This window comes from Dreissena polymorpha, chromosome 4, assembly GCF_020536995.1.
Source record: "Dreissena polymorpha isolate Duluth1 chromosome 4, UMN_Dpol_1.0, whole genome shotgun sequence".
Classification (NCBI taxonomy): domain Eukaryota; kingdom Metazoa; phylum Mollusca; class Bivalvia; order Myida; family Dreissenidae; genus Dreissena; species Dreissena polymorpha.
This window is the reverse complement of record NC_068358.1, coordinates 11,594,655-11,618,365: the sequence shown is the minus strand read 5'-3', so window position 1 is coordinate 11,618,365 and position 23,711 is coordinate 11,594,655. Positions and strand designations below refer to the sequence as shown.

The 23,711-nt window shown below is 32.6% G+C and overlaps 2 protein-coding genes across 2 annotated transcripts in view; both read right to left on the bottom strand.

Annotated features, from left to right (window-relative positions):
- The window catches only part of LOC127879036 (uncharacterized), a 465,202-nt gene that overhangs the window by 122,500 nt on the left and 318,991 nt on the right, over positions 1-23,711 (bottom strand). The window lies entirely within an intron of this gene.
- The window catches only part of LOC127879042 (uncharacterized), a 484,339-nt gene that overhangs the window by 323,860 nt on the left and 136,768 nt on the right, over positions 1-23,711 (bottom strand). The window lies entirely within an intron of this gene.

The window sequence follows — 23,711 nt, the reverse complement described above, 5'->3', positions numbered from 1 at the left end:
GCACACAGGTAAAGTAAATAATTGAATTTGTGCAGAAAGTTTATTTTTTACAAATTATTATTTAATTTGACCAATTTATTTTAGATTGATTGCACTGAAACTCAAAGTCTAAAGCTTAGTAAGACACTTAAGCCAGTTTTCTGAGAAGAAACAATACTTGTTCAGAGTATAGCAGGCAAATGCGGCCTCTGGTTTATTTATTTGGCCTCGGCCTTTAACCTGGGTCGCTTTGATTTCAGGTGTTTAGCCCCCATATCAACAAGGCTCTCGACTCTATATGTAGTTATTCATATTGTTGAAAGATTTTGAGAACCCTCACTCGGTGCCAGTGGGGATAAAACAGGGACATTCTTATAGCTAGATGAATGCATCAAATATGCCAGCAACACTTTATAATCAATAACTTTATAATTGATGATTCTGTTCTTTTAACTACATTACTAATTTACCAAAACAATGTGAAACACATTTTTATGCCCCCAAAGGAGGGCATATAGTGATCGCACTGTCCGTCTGTCTATCCGTCACACTTTGCATTTAGGTTTCGAAAAAATGCTCATAACTTCTATGTCGTTTCAGATGTAACATTCATATTTGGTATGCATGTGTATATGGACAAGGCCTTCCCATACACACTCAAATTTTGACCCCTTTGACCTTGAACTTAGGGTCGGCGTTTAGATTTTGAAAAATGCTCATAACTTCTATTAAAGCGTTTATCGGGGTCGTATGTCATCCTACGGAGACAGCTCTTGTTTTTACTACTGTCCTCTGCACAAACCATGATATATCTGCATATATGCATCCAACCAAATCAGTAAAACTATTTGTCACTTAATTACAGTAAACTTATTGCATGTTAACTTTTCAACAATATATATATATATATATATATATATATATATATATATATATATATATATATATATATATATATATATATATATATATATACATGTTTATATAATTATATATAACAGATCTTGAAAAAAACACACATCAAACTTCAAATTGTTTTAGTAAATTATAAGCTTTAATTGGTATTGTGACATTGACACCACTCATGCATGCGACTATACAGTTATACAACTATGGAACACATTATTTATGAGAAATTCCAATACATCAACATACCGTCTCAGATTTAAGGCAGATAATCTAGTGCTTTTTTGCTGCCATTTTTACTATTACACATTTTTTCATTTTATGTTATGATGCATTGATCTTGTTTCTAAATTAACCAAGCAATCATGTTTAACTTTTGAAGAAAGATGTTGTCTGATAAATATAGAAAATATAATCACTACAAAGTGAACAAAATTCAGTTGAATACTGTGACCAACAAAGATTTGCCAAAGAGCAATTCAGATCATTGATTTAAATTAAATACAAGTAATATGAAAGTCTGCCTATTGGATTCCAGTTAAGACTTATTTGTCAAATCTGCACATTAATTTTCCCTGTAGCCATGTAGAATTGGGGACTAAATACCATCAAGTCATGTAAAAAGGAGCAGGGTATAGCACGCTGTTATTGATCTCTTGAGCTTTCACATGAATTTTATGGGTAATTTTCGTACAATAAATGATATTATATAGTGTAATGATAAAGCACTATGAGCACAAATTATATCTCTTACTAGTGGTGCAAAAATCATTTAAGTGTCACATTTCAAAAGAAAATGTATATAAAAGGTATTATTAATTGTTAAAACGTTATAAAAGGTTATTTCAATTCACTAAAGCATTTAATTACAAGAACAAGTGCATTTTATGTCCATTACAATACATGTAACAGTATTGGCATTGTATTTATCTGCATTTGATGTGCATTTAATACACTTAAAAATGCAGACAAGACACACTTCTAACAGATACAAATGTATTTTTTTCTGCAATCTAGCATTAATACTCTTCAAGTGTATTTTTTATCATCCCAAATACACTTTACCAGGAAAAAGGTATGTTAAAATGCATTTTTAGTTTGATTTAAGTATCTTTTCAAATACATTAAGACACTCTTTTCTTTTGCAAAAAATGTTGAACAAAAACTTGAAAATATTTAATATACTAAAGTGTAGTAATAATTAAAGTTTTGTGCATCAAAAACAGTGTCAAATTCATACCAGTGCCTATTTAGTAGCAGTAGGCCTTATATGGTCTACTTGTGGTAGAAATAATGCATTTTGTATAATACAACATATATAAATTAATAAATATAGCTGCCCATACAGTTCAATACAATGTTCAATTAACTACACTATGCAAAGTTGAAATATGACATCAAGCTTGGAATAATCTTTTCAATAATGAATAATATGCTGTTTTAATTTATAAGAAAAATAGACACTTGCATATAAAAACTGATTTTACATCAAACCTAAATGTTTAATTTGATTTTTAGCTCCACTGGCCAAAGGTCCTGTGTCCATCGTGCATCCATGCATAAACTTTACACAATGTGGTATGTAGAGACATTGTATAGTCCTCTACTTATTTTGTTCAAATTATGCCCCAAGGGTCAACTTTGACCCTGCTCCAGGGGGTCACAAAATTGAATTAACGCTTTTAAAGCGCCTATTTTGTGAAATCTTTAAAAATCTTCTTGTCAAAAACCATTTGGACTATGGCTACCAAATTTGGTATGCAGACACATCTTATAGTCCTCTACCAAGTTTGTTCAAATTATTCCCTTTGGGTCAAATTTGATCCTGACCCGCATGTCACAAAATTGAACATTATAGACGCTTATATCTTGCTTATTTTGGGAAAACTTTAAAAATATTCTTGTCCTTAACTCTAGGACCTAGGGCTACCACATTTTGTATGTAGTGAGATATAGTAGTCCTCTACAAAGTTTGCTCAAATTATGCCCCTGGGGTTAAATTTGACCCAGCCCAGAAGGTCACAAAAGTGTACATGTGCTTAAATAGGGCCTATATTTAAGTATTTGCACATGCAGAGAAATTTGTTGCAGCCTTTTTTCAGCACTGGAGCGATACAGGGCCATCATGGCCCTCTTGTTAAAATACTCAAAAAATGAAACCGTGTTCATGCTTGCATGAACACAGTTTATAAATGCTGTCAGAATTATAAAATATGCAATCACTATAAATACAAATGCCAGGGAAAAGTGCTTTTTGTACTAAAAAATTCGAATGAATATTACAATAATACATTCTTAATACTTAAGTATGTAATTAACAGTTTTGTCTGAGAAAATCACTAAATTTTATATATTTATTCAAATTCACATAAATTATATTTAAAAAACACATAATTACTTCAAATCCTTTCATTCAATACTGAAAAAAATGCACAGTTTCTGATTGTTATTGATTCTTTATTATTTCATACATGTACCATTTTTTAATCTTGATGCATACTCAATTGTATAATGCACATCTTAATCTGTTTTAACAATTATAATATAAAGATTAAGGCTGACTCAGTAAAATAATAATCCATGATTTCTGCAGTACTTGCAGACAAACTAGGAATACTGCTGTGATATTATCTATCTATCTAATGGGATATATATTTGGCTTCAAAAGAAAAAAATCAAAGCATACACATGTATAAAATGTGTATGTATATATTAGTTAAACTTAAATTGAATGACCATCGATAAAAAGTTATTATAATATATGTATATATATACATATCATTGTAAAACTAAAAATTAAATATGTATGTTTCTATTACATCATTTAGGACTTTTATTTTCAGACAAAGTAGAGTGAAGCTTAAAACAGTATTCAATTGTAACAGTCAATTTTGGGAAAATCAACCTTATAATTATTTTCTGTGTTGGTCAATGTTATAATTGGTATAAAATGTATATTGAACTGGAAGTTTTCTTTATTTTAAATGATAACATTTGCTTGGTCAGCCATAATTGTCACAATCAAGTGGTCTTTTTACACTGTAGTTTTCTCACTGACTATGGGTTTGTTCTGAGAATGAGCCACACAAAGTATCGTTGGGGAGATGAGTTGTCAACTTTATGTTTATCAGTCTTTCATAATCCAGTATACCTGTAAAAAGTGAATTTGTAACTAATAATCACACAATATACACAATTAAAATTGTATGCATTTAGATTTATTTAGTACTGCATATTAATCATTTTCCAAAAATATGTAGCAACATTATATTATATAATGCTGCATTACTAAAGTAATTTACTAATTAAAGGTCGCTGATGTGTAATGGATGTGGTGTACACCTAATGATCTGGAGGTCACTTGTTTGATCCCCAGTGTGGGAGCATTCTTAAGAAATCTCCAAGAGACACCCAAGTACTGGTTCTAGGCCCAGGAAACGAACTCAAGAGCATTTCACATACATGTATGTAGTTAGTACTTTAAATTTAATCGAACTAAAAATTGGATAAAAAATAAAAACTGAAACCCTTATTAATACATTTTATTTTGAATCAAGCAAATGTGGAAATTTATTAAAAATAATGAGAAAAATTTAAAAATTCTACTTTAAAGTAATCATGATAATTTAGATTATTTTCAGAATATTTAATGATGATAATGATACAATTATATATTACCTAAATGATAAAAATAAAACATGTAATGTTAATTTATGAAAAAAACGTTTTAATTTTATCAGTATCATGGTAATTACAACTAGATACAGGCAATTAGATCAGAAACGTGCATTATTTATATTAATGATCAACCAAGACATTTGTAGTTATGTATGGTCACTATTTTGATCAACGTTCTATACATGACCTGTCATCAAAGGTATTTTTTAGCCAGTACTACAATCGGCAATGATAGTCTGTATTGCATACATATTCCACCGTCTATTATCGATTCGCTTTCTCAAACTGAACAAATATTTAATGTTTACATCGCGAAACGTAATGCATCTTGTTTCACTTTCGGTTTGGTTGGTTTTGTAAACACCGTAATTTCATCTTAAAAATTGGATGATAGGGTGATTAAATAATAATGGAAAAGTAAATCACTGGGATAATAGGTCAAAATGCAACACAAATGAACGTTAATAGTGCTCTTAATATTAAAGTTTCGGTAAAAAGTTTGGCGCTAGTTCAACGCGCATCGTATACAGCCTCATAACAATAGACTGACAACCTTTTGGGTAGTAAAGTAGTAATACAAGGCAATATGGCGACCGTTAGCCACGAGGCCTATCTTACGGAGGAATCCGAGATAGCCGATGTATAACGATTGATTGCGTGTATGGGTCATCGTACACTATTATTTTTGGGTTAAAGGAAAGGCAGTAATGTATGCTAAATCCGAACACTGGTTTCAATTCCGAACATTGGTGGTTTTAATTCCGAACACTCAAAGTGCATTCCAAAAATGTAAAATATTCAAGGAAAAGAAACAGTCAGACTAATTTATTCCACGAACAATCAAAACAAGAACATATTTCCAACAATTGTAACAGTTATGCACTTTAAAATTTCAACAATATTTGCATTCGAAAGAAAGTTTATCGCAGATCAAATGATTTTCAACACATGCAAAATGAAATCTCCGACCACAGTTAGTGCATTCAATAAAGTTGTCATACGTCTTTTCACATGCAAAACGTTTGCCGGCTTCAACTTCGACGTCACTGTCTGATAACAAATCATTGATTTCCCGAAGAATTGCCTCCTCGTTCTCCTGTCAAGGTGACCAACTGGTTGGATGGTGAAATAGATGGAACTTCTGACTGGTTGGTTACCATTACAGTTTGGGCGACGAACTGGTTGGGTTGGCTGTCGGATATTTCTGATCAGTTGATTGGGTAGCGTGTCAGTCGGTGGCTGTTGGGTTGTATGACGGACAGAGTCACCGATGGCCTGGCTAACATGATATTTCGAGTGTCTGTCAAATTCGGCAAACCAACGCTAAATTATCTCTATTGTGATGACGGCCCGTTCCTTCCCTAATTGGATAGTTGTGCGGACGAACAAATACGGATGACGCTTTAAAAACCCACGCAATGGTTGCCGTCCCAGTTTGTTAACGAGAAAAGGGGTTTATCTGCCAGTGCCATAGAGAATCTTCTGGACCACCGTACACAGGCCATGTCTTGTTCGACCGTAGCCAACCCTACTCATATGGACCGCCCAGTTGGCAATTCGTTGCTCTTCGTCAGCACTGAGGACGGTCTTCGCATCGATATGGTCAGTTGCGTACTTCCCATAGACACGATCAGCGAGTGTTGTTTTGGGTATATTATACGTTTTGGAAGCCTGGCCAAGTGGCATTGTACCCGATTTTATTATTTCGACTGCGCGACCAACCACTTCTGGGTCGTACTTTTGACGTTTTGCTTGTAATTGACGAATCATATATAAAATAAAACGAATTCATGTGTCAAGACATTAGCCTTTTATTTTAAGTTTTGGTAATTTATAAAACAATATTCTTGTAAGTCTTTGCTTTCTAATTCTTGCAGTAAACTAAAATCATAAACACTTCGTTTGTAATTCCGAACACTTGATTTTTGCCTTTTTTGTTTGTGAAAGCTATAAATAGAACATACACACTAGTTGGGAAATGCCTAACTAACAATAGGAAAGCCTTATCGGGGAAATACTTAAATGACGTCACGTAACCTTAAGAATTAGTGAAGGTGAAATTGAGATTTGCGTAATTCCACTCAATTGACTGGTTGGTGAAACTTTCCGAGATTCTTCAAAATTTAAACATCCTTACCGCTCAAACATGGACGAAACGGAAAGAGTTAAGTTATGATGTAATAAATATGATGTCATATGTTAGAGTTCATGCCTGAATTATATTGTTTTTAAATGTTTAAATTTTTGTTCGGAATTAGACGCTGTTCGGAATTATGAGCACCCGCTCTATACCTTGAATAAATAAAATGCATATGGCGCTAGTTATTGTGTTACAAAGTATGTTTTTCGTTTATTTTCGTATCGTAACAAAGCCTACATTTGTAGTGTGCAACGGTGTAGCTTAAGCTGCGAATTTGTACATAGCCTACTGTACTCTTGGAACTCTGGAATAGCCTAATATTCCGTATGCATCTTTTATTTGTGAACAAATCCAAATATTTACTACATATAGTTTTTGTTTTCAATTTTTGATGTTACTTCACGAGTGGAAAAATCTATGGAACAAAAAAACACAGTGGTGTAGCCACAAGTAAAATATACATTTGTTGCTCTTAAACCATGAGTAAAAATTATTATATAAACATTTACAGAGAGCAACGCAGACATTTTTTTTTATAAAATGCTACAGTAAAATAAAAAAAAACGTGAACATGTTCGCATTATGACGTCATAAAATGTTTTCTTATTAACTTTATTAATACTTTAAACAGGTAAAAAGTGTCATATGTGTTTCGTTGATGCTAAATGATAGTTGCTGATATGTATTTTTCTAAACATGTTTGTGTATAGTCTTCATGCATTTTTTCAACTGATAAAAAAAACGGCACTGACATAATAATGAAAAAATATATGATGATATTTTTATATGTTCCCTTATTAGAACTGTTGTGTTCTTTAATGTTCATTGATATAGAATTTGCTTTCACCAATAGAATTATATATTTAACTAAAATTCCAAGACTGAAAATTCAACTTTTTAACGTAGATATTTATGATTTTTACCTAGATTTCTTTAAACAATCATTTTAAACAGTAACATTAACTGCAAATGAAAATTATTAAATATTCACGTTTTAGGTATGTTAATTTACAACTACGGTTAAAAAGATAATAAGAACTGTCGGACATAAAAAGTTACATCGATTTTATATAAGCAGGTAAAGTAAGTGAGGGACGGATAATTACATCTATACTAAATTCCAGTATAGAAAATATTTATGAACGATATAAATGACTGTATATTACAATCAGAAGCATATATTCATCCACAGAAACAAAGACATATTTTATTTGACCCACACTAGTTTTTTAAATTGTGCTATTCACGGGTTTGGAAGAAGTTTGCGTAGTAACGATATTATCTGCGCGTTCTTATTTGTAAACTGTTTATTCTATAAATACGAAAATATTTTCAAATCAAAAGGAAACAAGATAATAGCAAATATGGTATAGCGTATAATTTCATGATTCACTGTGTATTCGCGGACTTCATCGTTCGATCTGTCTTCCCAAGCCTGAATTAATTCTTTATTGCGAGTAAACTCAACCTCAAATAAGAGAACATTTTTCTCTAAATAGCACAATGTTGTGTTTATATAAAAGCATACACTAATATAATTTATGTATTATATTAAAGCTAAATTGTTATCTCGTTGTACGATTTATGTATAAAAGTACTTTTATAATAACTTTTGGCGTTAAAAACCTTTCTGTAAATGAATAGGGTGCACGATCACGTGACTTTGTGGGGTTCCCAATTAAACGTTTATAGATATAAACACCGGTAAGTGGTGCTTTTTTCAAATAAATTTTTCAGAACAATTTTTCTCACGAATTTCAACTATTGCATGAAAGACAGATTTCTATGCTGATTATGGCAATGTGAAATACTCACAATAACTTTATTTAATAAGCCTGTTTTCTTGTGAAAAAAATTCTTGTGTACTGCACGGTTATGATTCACGCAACGTGAAATTTTGTAACCGATCTCAGACGTATTCAAGGATTTATTCTTATACCTTAAGATAACGGCAACAAAACTGCTAGAAAAACTGTCTTTTATGCCCGAAAGATTTTTACAAATGTATTTAAATTAATTTAAGATATTTAAAAAATAAAGTTCCTAACGGTGTGTTTACATTTTGTCCAGCCCGTGTGTAACCCCCTGAACCCCCCGTTGATTCTGCACCCTGTGAAATGTGGTAACAGAAATGTTGTTTGTAACGTTTTATTCATATGTATGTGTTTATTAAGTATATTTGCGTTGTTTCTCGTGCTCTGGTTATGTATCGCAATCGGTTCCTTTCCATAAATAAAGGACCACGTGCTGTTTTACTATTTTTTATATTCGTTATTTGTCGGAAAGTTTTTATGTTAATAAATACTCGAAGTTTAAATACAATATTTTTCAATTGGTATTATGAACATAAGCATGCCATTGGTAAAATAAGTAATTGTATAACAGATCTGGTCAAACTAGTCGTCTTTTGTTGCAAAGAGGCACAACTTGTATCGTTACCATTTGCGATCAAATTGCCCCTTGAGCATGACCTTTGCAAAGCATTTTACCGTTTTTCATTAGATATAAAGCTGGCCAAAAAATATAATCAAAACGAGTTCCTCGGTTTGTGAAGAAGTGATAGAATGTGTCATTAAACGTTTGTCCGTGTTTGTCGATATCAGTGTCCATATAGAGCGGTGGATCGTTTGCAATCATTTGCCTGCAAATTTCCTTGCATTTATTCCAGTACAAGCAGATTGCGTTGGATGTTTTTCCGCCACGCAATACTTTTGGAAATCCTTTTAAATCATCGTCAAGCTCCTTAAATAAGAGAATTTATATTGATCAGAATGTGTGGAAGATATATGTTATTATTATGTTGTACACACGAACTTCCATTATGATCTTATGGTTGCTTCAAATTGACATGTATAATAAAATTATAACGTCGCTGGGTTAACATTCACTGCACAAATACATGAAGAAGAAAGATATGCATATAACATGTCAGCATTGACTCACGTATTATAGTAATAAACTTATAAAGAAACATTGCTAATGTATTGCTTGTCTTACCATGTCTGAAATTACCAAGGCCTTTTTCTTATTCGTATCGCTTTCAATATTTGTCACGTATGTTGGATATATATTCAACACACAATTACCATTATATGGATATTTATGTCCACTGTAATTAAATGTATTTGCGCTCCTTAGCACAACAAAACATAAAACATACAATATTATACATATATATCCGTATTTTTATGTATGTTCATGTTAAATTGTAAATATGGGATAGATATGATGTGTGTGAATGTAGATGTTATCTATTCAACTGTCGACAATAATGAATATATATTTTGTAAAATTGTAAAATAATAATTTTGAAATAAACAATTGGTATCAAACATTTGAGTTTACCTGACTGTGTGATTGTTATCGATATTATCTATTTGATAAATATAATAATTGATCGGGATAAATGATTTTTGTGTCTAAAATTATATTAAAAGTAAACAACGTCATCAGTTATAGAACATTTGCATTTACCTTACTGTGTCATTTTTATATATATATAACAGATTTTTAAGATAACATCTTTGGATCAGCAAGCACTCAAGTTGAAACAGGCGCATTTCGTTCCTAAGGATAACTTGACAGCCAGTGTACATGAAGTGACCAGCTGTTGTATTCTGTCTACATCCAACGTAATGTTTATAAAAACGTACACCCGTGAACGTCGGATATAGACGTCACTGGATTCTCCGTATGCAGGGAGATGAATACTTAGCATTATATTGCAATTCTGTTCGTTTGTCAAACGTTCCAGCTTTGCTCTGGTAAGCAGGACTTAATGCATGTGTGTAATATGTGGCCCACGTTGCAGGCTAATTATGAACGACACTTTCCGCATTCAGAAAGTCCCTTTTAAACAACAATCCAGTATATGCGTAATGTTTCGTCCCAGATTAGCCCATGGTTTATGCTAATATTGGACGACACTTCACTCACATGTACTAAGCGTTCTTTTCCTAGATCGCGGCTAAATTATGAATGTGTATTATTTACCTAAAGATTCATAATACGTGAGTATGCTTTACTCCATATATCCGTCGATATTTTAACTCGGTAATTTAAAATACCCCTCTCGCCTTGTTCATTGTTTATAATTATCAAGCAACGGATTAAGCGAATGATAAAACTTTGTACTTTATTGCCTTTCCAATATCTGGGTTATTGGTTTGTTTTATAAGAGCAAACATTAAATCATTTTTTAAATTTCTTAAGATGCATACCAAATGCCGGCTTTTTATGGGACTTTGTAATATTGTAGCAAAACATTGTAAGAAACACATGATTACTAACTGCTTTCCTAATATATTTATTCGTCAATGGCATACATTATTGTTTTTAAAAAGTTACACATTGTTCGTTGTGTGTTTGTCGACGTGGGAATGGGAGGGACGTAAATCAGCTAGAGAGAATGATGGAGCTCTCTCCACAGGCACCTTGGTCCTCATGGGCGTGGATGTACCTGTAACACACATGTCTCAAATTAAGTTACTTAAATATGATGAAAATGTACATACACAGAGGAAATAATGTTACCATCACTACCATCTCTTATTTTCGACAAGTTACATATGGCCTATACGTGTGATATAAACGATTAATAATTCTATATCCTGCAGGGACACCTTCTCAATCACAAAAAATGAAACAAACACAGAATGTAATAAACAATTATACAACTGGGAGGATTAATCAATAAATGCGATAAGAGCTAGAATCACCACAGTGTGGACGTAAGAGAACAACTTATTCCATTTGTGTGAAGGCTTTCCGATACGTTACAGTGGACACAGCGTTAATTTAATACACTGCTGCAAATTATTCCAATATGTTTATACCAGGTTTAAAAACTGGAATCAACATATGTTCTTCTGATTAAATTAATGTTTTCAGAATGGTGATCCGTCAATATATAACATGAACATCCAACAACAATTGCGTGTTTCAAAGATTTGTTGCGCGATCCAATCTACGGAAATGTAGTAAAGAGTTGATTTGTATTTTATCAATGGATTTTGATGTATAAGCCGAAAGTAAAATACACATTTTCAATATCATATCTGAATCTTAAAAATAGTCAGGCTATAATCACTCAAATTGCGGTATTTTACTTCTTCATTTAATGGACCTACCTGCGAACATTAGTACAGCTACCACTACAAGAGCTTGGATGGTCTTCATGGTCGATCGGTTGTCGAATGTTAAAGTGATGGTGTAAAAGCCATAAGGTATCAAGCTCGACAGCACTCTGCATATATTTGCAGCAACACATACGTAACAACGGTTGACTATTTCGCCATCACTGCCTGGTACGGATACAATGTTTGATAAGCTGTGATATATTACTCGCATTAATTTTAATATATTTCGTATTGTATTGTAATTGGTTTATACTGCATTTTCGAACTGAAGCCTTAGTTAATAATTACCAATTTCAATTTGTATGCTTCTTTAACTGGTTACAAAAATGACGACTTCATATATTGCTTTGTATTACAACAAGGAAATTGCAGCACACCATGTAGTTTGCATTATAGAATCTGATTTATTGATTATTTATTTAAACGTTTGCGCTGTTCTCTGTTCTTTAGTGGCGCCCACATATATAACTTAATCGATAGTTCCTTAAACACATAACTGTTGAGAATTTACACGGAATGTCTATTGTCATGCTATTACAGACATTACTCCAAATGATGTTACTCGATAAACTGTTATTTATATAATAATATTTATATTTTAATCTAGTGTACTATAAATAACTGATTGTACTTGTGCTTAGTTTACTGTAAACGTAAATGTTCGGGAATTATAGAAAAATAATGCATGACCGTCTATATAATCCTGGTTTGCTCGTTTAATACCAATATTGTTAGATTTTGTCTACATTTTCATACGACTTATATGTTAGTCGCAAATGGTGCTAAATATTAACATACTTCTTTTTAAATGTGATTAAAATGTTAACATTTGATGTTACCGAAACATATTTCAATACTAGCGATTCCCGTTGTTTTCGTACTTTTTCCGTTAACAAGAGCATTGGGCCAACATAGTGTTAGTTCTCCATGTCATATTCTATATAGTCAAAGTTGCATATATTCAGAGTTTCAAAATAGAGTATCTTTGAACAAATATATACATCATGTTGTATACACTACATTCATCTTTCGGTATACAAACATTAATATATACATCGTGTTGTATACACTACATTCATCTTTCGGTATACAAGCATTAATTCACTGGCAGGGTGTGTCCACATTTAAAACACCATATCCGTTACAGCCAACTAAAATCCCCTACACACATTTATTTATTTTACCCGCATTTTATTGAACACTTTCATGAACATGATTATTACGTTGGATAAATATTATCACGTCAGTAAAACAAAAAATGTGAATTTTTGTATTACAAAATCAACTGCGCCTGGGACCAGTCCAAACACTATGTCCTGAATACACGTGCGTTTGCATCTTGGGTATGTATGTTGAACCAGAGAAGATCTTTCATTTGTATTTTCAAGTAAACGTATTGACACAGTAACAACGTCAGACAAAACGGTTGAAAAAGCATGAAACTATCAAGAACAAAAATAAATCAAACAATAATGTTTGAACATTATAATGACAACATGTGTTCATTTGAAAGATTGTGTTATGCCAAAAGAAATGTACGATAATGTTCAAAGGATTCACTTCACGCAAATGTTTAGACCGTTCCCTATATAACATCAATATGTGATATATCGTTAAAGTTACCTTTTACATAGAACATAAGAATTTGTTTTAGCAAACGCATAATAATATTTTTTTTGTAAATCTTTATAATAATATGTTATAAACGATAACACGAAGTAGCATAAACAATTTATATTTCTTGTATTTAGTTCCTCGAACTGATTGGAGATTGGAGTTAATAGTTTCAATATATTTAATCCTGTTTTAGCTGGAATGTCGCGGTAGACATAATTTTGTCAAAAGCTTCGAACGGTCATGAATGTTTTTATTAGTTTTATTCTATTTAAAATGTCTTGCCTGTCGTGTTAATACGTGTTGTCATATAAAGAACGATGCAGTGTCAATGTTTTTCGTATAGTTTATGGACAGGCGTTATTCAGCCTATTGGTCGTTGAATTCGAATGAAGCACGAAAGGTTATTTTCTGTTGTATTTCTTACATTTGTTTGGTACATTTTCAAACAAAACTGGATCGATACATATATATATATAAAGTTCAATCAGCCAAGACGGTTATTTCGATTTTGAGGAATCGAAATTGCCGTCTTGGCCGATTGAACTTTATTTATAAAAAAATAATTTGTTGATACTAGGCATAAACATATGTTGTTTATAGAACAAAATAAGTTGATACACGAAATGTAAGCAAAGTAGGGCAAGAGAAAAACATGTTTCGAATTTCCATTTTTTAGTAAACGCCCAGAATAAAAATGGTACAAACGTTAGATGCAATAAAACATGCTTTAAAACAAACATCCTCATTCTTAACCAAAACTGAACCATCAACCTTCAGTACAAGAATAAAGTTACTTAGAAATATCAGGAGAAAAAAATCAAGTGAACATCACCAGTCTGTTAGACAAGTGACAAATTGCCCATACAACACAGGACAAACACTTACCGTGAAAACAGTACAATCCCCTGCAAAGGAGGTTGAACTTGTTTTATAAGAAATTTCAATACATACGCGCTTTCGAAGTTTGGGTTTGGTACTTTTCCATAAAAAGTGTTCTGTCGAACATGGATTTGTGTTTAAATAACGTTTGTCGTGAATATGCAGAATTCAATGTTTATTATTATTAAGTTTAAAAAACAGTGCGCGTCGTTCATATGTTAAACACTACTTACAAAAACATTAATTAAATTGAATCCAATAAGACACACACTGGCGAGGGCGTCGTTGAACAATCGGACAATTGATTTCAGAACTTAAAAGAGTTTTCTCCGCGTCTAAGACATGTACAGATACACTGAGATCAGAGCAGCAACATCATTTTCCTTAAAAGCAATTTGGAAAATCAGCAGGCTTATGTCTATGTGTAATAATGCATTTTTAGTTCTGTAAAACAAATGTCTTCCTTAATTCGGAAACTTCGTTTCATATTCCTGGCTGACTTGTGCAACAGGATGACGTTTTGTATAAAGCACGCCAAGCGGATACTGTGTTTGTCTGTTGCTAAGTGCAGAACTACATCTTTAACCTTGTCATTTGAGCGTGTTTTTTTTCAGGTTTTACTTTACTTCGCACCAATGGTGCAAACATTATGCTCCACGAGTCACTAGTCTTGCGATTGTTTTATGCAGAACAGAACAGTATTATTTAACATAACAAAGCAATTAGAGATGGAAATGTATTTCATTTATATATGTCGAAAATTTGTTATATTCTAAGAAAATGGGAATTAGGCAATACCAAATAAACAATTCCATACATTTCAATGTACACACTATCGTCTATCAGAATGTCTATTGATTAGATATTGAGTGAATTACCATTTTATGTAATAACGTGCTTAAGGCACATGTATAAATGTACTATGTTGGTGACTTACTAGTATTAAATTATTGAAAGTCATGTTATAAATATTGCGATATTGTGTATCTGTAATTGTCATATCTTTTCAGAACATAAAGGTTATCTATTGATGCTTGCTTCTTATTCGATTATCACATAATTTATTGACCTCAACGAAAACGCAGATATTAGCATTTGTTAGTTACAAAAATGAATGTCAATCCTTTTAATATATTGGTACAAACTTTATTTCTCATACAAATTGAACTCATCTGTCGTTCGAAAATATGTTATAGTATAACTGTATTACCTTTACAACCATGTTAAAGTTTCATCTATTAAAGCAGTTACAATATAAATTATTTAAACGTTTTGAAAGCATACACATGCTCTTCTGAAATGATTATTTGAGAAGGTCTAATTACAGACTAGCTACATTGTTAAAAACAAATGATCCCCATCCATTCAAAAAAATGTGAAGGTATTTTTAAACTTAAAGAATACTTGTGACTGATAACATATAATACTGTAAAACAAGATTACAAATAATAATATCAAAGGTAAGAAACTATGTCATTTATTTTTGCTTAATAAGTTTTAAACAAATATTTATTGCATATGACTTTCTTTAGCATTTGGCATTAAGGAACTTTTTTTCTTGAAGTTAGTTGTAAATACGATTTCATACGAGTGTGATTTTTCTGTTTTTGTTTAAAAGCGTAAAAGTAATTAAATATATGACGAACAAATGATATTCAAATATGTGTAAGCTCCAATAGCTTCGCAATGAGACATTGAGTGTCGCGTAAACATTTGATCGTATAGTGGTTTTATGACATTCATATATTTCGTGGTGTTAACGTTTAATGTCATGACAAAGGTAACGTTAATTAGTTTTAAACGGTTAATCTGTTGATATTCCACAGGTACTTATATAACTCATAAGTCTCTCCGCTTAAATATAGTACATTTAGATTTTAATATGCAACTGTGAATAAAGTTACATTTGCATCTGTAATTGCTTTGTTATGTTAAAACTAGTTGCAACATTCCAATCAGCAAACTAAGTAAGTCCTTCTTAAACCAACGCACTTACATTTCAAACAGGAAATTTCTGTCTCGCGTTTATCTTGAATGCGGAAATTACAAACGTCTACATTTTATGCAATAAATAAAGCCATGTAATCTTCAAGAATAGTTGGCTTCCACGTTTCACTATTTGCTGATGTCGCACGTATGATGGTGTATGAACTTAAAGGCAATTATTATCTCCTCATTTGCAGATACAATAGGAAACCTGCATGCTTTTGGCATGTAATATATAGTGGAATGCGACAAATGCACAGTAGAAATGATTTAATTGTGCATTTTATTCATCTATACACGACTTTGATATTATAATATTTATGACTAGTGAAATGAAAATGTTAGTCATAAAAGACACATTTATGTCATATGTATGTTTATTCTTTACCTTCACAGTGGCACTCGAGTCTCAGTTATGCTGCTCTGGTGAATATTAAACCATGAAGTAATTAAGCAGTAATTAAATAAGTTACATATTATGTTTATTGTTTTTTAACTTGAATCATCATGCTTTTTGCTGATGTTTATTAATTTGTTTGTATTTTGTGATAAATCTATAGACTAAGTGGCAGGTTCAGCAAGTTTAAAGCCGGTTTTATATTGACCGTTTCGATGCAGAGCAAATAAATTAATCAGGTTATTTGTAAGAGTTTTCTTTGCGTTAAAATCATTTGGTAACATAACACTCATTTCTTCTAAATGCGTCATTTTTCAAAAACAGGTCTTATTTGTTCCGTAGAAGGACAAGACGTGTTATCAGCTTATGTTCTGATGTTTTCTGTGGGCTGAACTTCTATTAATTCACTGCCGACGCCCTCGTCATTTTCGTAGGGAAGCTATTAGGAAAATCAGTAAAAAAATATTTTCTGTATAATGGCTCTCCTTCAACACACGTTGCAGTGGTAGTTGTGAATATTTGCCTGCAACATGTTGGTATTCTATTAATCGTAAACTTAACAGATATTCATGTTTATGTACATTCATATATTGCTTGAGTTTATGACATAGTAAGAAGAGACCACATGATGAATATACATGCATAATGTTTTGTTTTTGATTAATTGTGTAAAAATACAAATTAAAAAAAAAAGATTATTTGCTTATTTCTATCCTCTGCGAATACGATATTACAAATTCCAGTAAGTACACGATACATCAACTGTATTGACATATTTTCTTCAGACAATTTCCATAATCAATTATTCAGTCATTGAGAGACGTTGCTTGGTCCATTAATCTTTGTTGTTGCCGACGGCAGGAACATGACAAATGGGGAAACGTTGAAAGCTATATATTCGTGCATCCAGTAGTAATTATGCAATGTGGAAATTCACTTGGTAGTATAAGACGTAACATTTAAAATGTTTGTATTGTACAATACATGACTTTATTTCAAACCCTACTGCTGTATATTACTGAAATTGCAAAAAGCAAAGGCGTTAAGCATACAGTTATGGCAATCAGTAAGATATGTCGCAGAATTGTATCTTTGTTTAATATGGCAGTCAACGGTAGAATATGTGTTTCTATAGTACTATGTTGTAAACTTCTAATAATTATAATTGGGTAGCCTTCAACTAAAATTCGTTTGTAAATAGTTATACCAAAAATTTCATTAAAATAATATTACATATTTTTGCAACACTGTTTATCTTTTTAAGTCCATCAGTACAAATGCTGTCTGTATTTAACTCTAAACATATGTTAACTAGCTTTAACATATCATTATAATTACTTCAACTCAGCTGAGCTACCCAGGTCAACCATGGCCCATTTGGCTAACATAATTGCATAATTACGTGTAAAGGACAAAAACATTACAAGCGGTGCACGTGAGCATTCTCGTGTACTGTTTATAAAGTATAACTCTGCAAACGTCACTTTAATTAATATTTCGTTCAACAAGAATGTATGTAAATTTATTTCATTCTGTACCCTAAAGGTATGCGGTTTTCTTCACATGTGTAATTAACATTTTCATCTGTGTCTGGTTTACCTAACTTATTTTACTAGATTTCTATTATTACGGGAATGCAACAATTTGGCATATAAAATACGCACAACCGTTAAATGAAAAGGGATGAGTTACTTAATGTATTTTATAACATTTAAATTATAAAGGTTATGAGACAATGAAACCATATGAAATACGTGACATCGTTTAATGTTAAGCTACGGTTTACCTAACGTACATTTTCTATGTATACAGTTTAGAAACCATTGAAACACTGTCTCTAATGTAACATCTGCGACCATTTGCGACTACAATTGTAAATGGCATGTGACCGACCCCGAACGAAAGTATTACACCCATCATCAACGACTATCTGTCAATAGTTGGAAATTGGTTGCACTTTATTTCATGTATACATTTCTTTCATTTTATTCAATTGACTAAAATGCATTAAATTTGACATACTTTGTACCAAATAATATAGTTGATCCATAGAACTTCCCGTGATTTGTTTTACCGACGTTTTACTACATAGCGCTGGTTACTGAACTAATGAAGGAGGTTGCCACCTTAATGCGCGATGTAATTGATAGTTGTTTTCCTTCATTTCATCGGACCTGATACAATAAGTTATGTTGCTTTACACTGAAGTGAATAAATCTGGGCGTACTGTGAAGTTAAGGCGCCAAAACGCTTTTTAGCCAAAAATGTGTTTTTTAAATGACCGTTCCGAGTCAGCGACACTTGACTTATTCGGTGTTGGTCCTATTATAGGTGTATTTCATTTTTTTATTTGTTGGTGTTGTCAAATGTGCTCATGTGAAATGGAATTGACTAGCTCAGGGCTATGATAAACATTCTTACCACGTATTATCGATATAAAGAAGTGAAACTACAGCTGCTGGAGCAGTATTGCATTCTTATTATATACAATGTGTTGGTCCTTTATTTAAGGCAAGTGACCAATTGCCAAAACAGTACGAACTAGCACAATACAAAACATCACACACACCTTAAAGAATAAAGCTGGGGTCACCGCCTCAGAACGGTCAATGCAAAGCACTTGGGTTTAATCCGCTTTTAGAGCGTTCAACATCACACTTGATCGATTCATACAATAAAGTGGAAAAATAGTTTTTATCAGACTTGGTAACCTAGCTTTTTAACACAAGTGAAAAAGATTCCAATTCAGACAAGATATTGTCAAGATAATCCTTCTGACCATGTTTCATCAATGTTGATTCATTAATGTGGCCTATACAGTGGTAACAAGATTTTTCTAAGATTTGACCTGGTGACATTTTTGGACGTGCATGCCCCCCGATTAAAACCCTAAGAATAAACATTCTAGACTGTATAGTGGAATACGCTTTAAGTCGATGAAACACAACACACTCTCTACAAGTGAGCTTTAAAATTTGGAAATACATGAATTGTGTAATCCTGCTTCTTGATATGTGAATCCTGAATGTGAATCACTCTAAATAAAAGAGAATAAAACTCGAATTATTAAATGCGTCATAATTTGAGCAAAATAGTATCGCCGATCCATGGAACTTTCGATGATATGTTGTAAACAAAAAACATGATTTAGTTGATAGCCCTAACTTTACACTCAATTGTTATGTGAATAAATCTGGGCTTATTGTGAAGTTTGGGTGCTTAAAAACCCATTTAATTCCCAAAATTGTTTTTTGCAGTTACCGTTCCTAGTCGGTGACACCTGACGTATTCGTTTTCAAAGTATTATGAAAGACCAAAAACTGCGAATACAGAAATGGTCTGCTAATTCATCCGGAGTTTTACTTTGCTTATTTTTGCATAATTTACCCCCTAAATGTTCCTCAGTACACACATTTTGTACATAACAATCTACATAATCTCTTATATTTGAGCTCAAATCACTTTGACCTGAACAATGCCTATTTATATCGCACATTTTCTTATCTACAAGATATATTATTCCTAAATTTACCGAGAAATTAACATTCCAAACAGCAAATGTCCGTCTCGAAATAGGTTTCAAGGCGGAAATCTAAATTACGCAAGAAACGTTTACAAGTAATGTAAGAGATTATTGGCTACGAAGTTTAACAATCTACAAAAGTCGCATATAGTTTGTTTTATCACGATATGGTATGGAAGTACAAAAGGCAATTATTGCCACGTCATTAACGAATATCGCTAATACATATTAATAACGTGGTATTTGGTACAATTTAGAGGCAATGTTCTTCACATGCTTACATGTACATTGAATATTAAATTAATAAATGGTCTGATACTCAATTATATATAATATGTAAACATTTGGTTGGTATAAAGCTCGTGTATTCAAACGAGGCCTAAACACGAAAATGTCTAATCTAGCGTGATGGGAAAGAAATATAAATGTCAAAACAACCAGATTGTCGACGTATAGAATGCCTCAACGATCTTTGTCGTCGATTCATATAAAACAGTTAGTTATATATGGGAGCATATTTTACTCAAAGACATGTGCATTAAACAGTACAAAATTATATATACGTTAAAAACACGATTTCAATTAGTCGAAAAAAGGAAAAAGCTGAGTCCGAAATATCGACCTGAATATATTTATAGACGCATTATCAAGATTTTTTAAAACATGCTCTATGTTTGCATTTCACGCAAATGCTTTTACGACACGGGACAATAGAAACAACACGACGATGGTCATAAAAAACATATTAAAGCAAGGGTCACCGCCTTGGATGCAAATTATTGGGTTGTAAACCAGTTAAGATGCATGCATACAAGCAAACGAAAGAACAAACAAACACGTATCTTTCTATAAAATAATTTCGATCTCAGAAAAAGTGCAATCGTCGCATTTTTTTTTAATACGGGTGTGTGTTGCGTTATATGTGCGTAGTCTGTGTATGTATGTATGTATATCCTAATTCACGAAAACATATTGATAACTTTGTTTTAATCGTCAAGAAATTGTCTGGTGCATACATATTAAATCAAGGAAAATAAACTACAAGAATACTCCCAAAATGATCGGACCACCAGAGAAACTATGACCGTAAGCAAAAAACACATTTTAGACGCTTTGTCCATCTGCAAGATGTGTTGCCAATGTTTATTACCACACAAACGAGCAGAGTTGCAGTGTTGGTTATTTCTGTAGGCCAAATGTTTATTGCCACACACGTGCAGAGCTGCAATGTTGATTATTCCCGCAGAATCGAAACATATGCTTCACTGACGAGTAACACACTGAAGTATCTGGGGGGTTTTCTTCCATAAATTAAACGGATTTTGTTTAATCAAGCCATTGGCATGAAACGAAATTTTGTTTTTGATTCGAATGTCAGGGTCTGTTGATGGATAAAAGTATTTTCATAGGGCTTATCATATTTCAATCGCGAATATTGTTTTTATTAGTTAAGATAATACAAGTGATAATGACAGTCTTAATATTATCTCAGTTCTAAAAATAAACATGACACTCATAATGATTACGGTAGTTTTAGTATCAGTATCTTTCAAAGGCATTTTAATTTTAAGTTAGAAATGGCTGACACATCTGAATTGAAACAAACTTTGAATGTAATATTGTATATTTGATAGTTACAAAATATCGGGATTTCAATTTCAATTTAAGCGATGTTCAAAAACAATCAACAAATGTATTAGATAGATAGATAAATAGCTAGATAGCTAGCTAGCTGGCTGGATGGATGGATGGATGGATGAATGGCTGGCTGGCTGGCTGGCTGGATGGATGGATTAATGGATGGATGGATGAATGGATGGATGGACAGATAGATAGATAGATAAATAGATAGATAGATATATATACATACAGACAGACAGACAGACAGACAGACAGACAGACAGACAGACAGACAGACAGACAGACAGACAGACAGACAGACAGACAGACAGACAGACAGACAGACAGACAGACAGACAGACAGACAGACAGACAGACAGACAGACAGACAGACAGACAGACAGACAGACAGACAGACAGACAGACAGACAGACAGACAGACAGACAGATAGACAGACAGACAGACAGACAGACATACAGACAGACAGACAGACAGACAGACAGACAGACAGACAGACAGACAGACAGACAGACAGACAGACAGACAGACAGACAGACAGACAGACAGACAGACAGACAGACAGACAGACAGACAGACAGACAGACAGACAGACAGACAGACAGACAGACAGACAGACAGACAGACAGACAGACAGACAGACAGACAGACAGACAGATAGATAGATAGATAGATAGATAGATAGATAGAGAGATAGATAGATAAAAACAAAAACAGGGGATATCCAAACACTTAAAAAACAACACAGTCGGCCATGCTCAACCATAACGGTACCTGTTTAGAAAGTATTTGTTTTACTTCTTTTTTTAATCTGAAGTGACTATTTATACCTTGAATAGATTCTGGAAGGGCATTTCAAGTAAAACACCATTATAATAAAAAGTTGAAGCTGTTGGTGATTTTATGACATGAACTTAGAAATTACATTTGCTCTTTCTTGTGCAGTAGCTATGAACATCTGATTTCTTAATAAAGTTTTCTTTCATGTACACAGGACATTTGTCATAAAAAAATTATGTACATGATTTAGACTCAGTTGTTTGACTCTATCATTAAGTTTTAACATTCCTAGTTTGTGAAAATCTGAGCAGGTCAGTGTGGTTCTTGGTGGAAAATTTAAAATGAATCGCACAACCTTGTTTTGAGTAATTTGTAATTTAGACTTAGGAGTTTATACCAGGCCGAACATGCATATTCAAATAAGCACTGAATTATGATATCCAGAGCGTTTTCCTGTTGTTAAAATCGAGTACACTGTTGTGTCTATACATAAATTAAGTCTTGAATTGAGCTTACTGATGATGTCGTTTGCACATTTTTTACATGACAGGGTGTTATCTAGAACATGACCTAAATATTTCACCGATTGTCGAGACTTTATAGTTTGATTATTTGATATGACTGAGAAGTTTTCAACCTTTTTAATTTTCCGTTTACTTCCAAAAAGTATAGGTTCTGTTTTACACATATGAAGAGACAACTTGTTGTCAACCAGCCAGTTATTGCAGTTTGCTAATTCCTATCCTAATGTTTTACTTATAACATTTGGAGCTTTATGTGAGAAAATTATGGTGCTATCATCAGCATATAACACTAGTTTGCAATCGTTGCTTATACTTATTTGTTATTTCCATTTCATTGACATAGCATAGCATAAGAAGAGGTCCCAAAATACTACCCTGAGGTAAACCACATGTTACTGTTTCCGAATATGATAATGTATCATCTACATGCATTGTTTGCTTTCTCCCTGCTATGTATGAGTGAAACCACTCTACAGATTGAACCCCCATGGTCTTAAGTTTTTCACACAGTATAGTGTGATATAC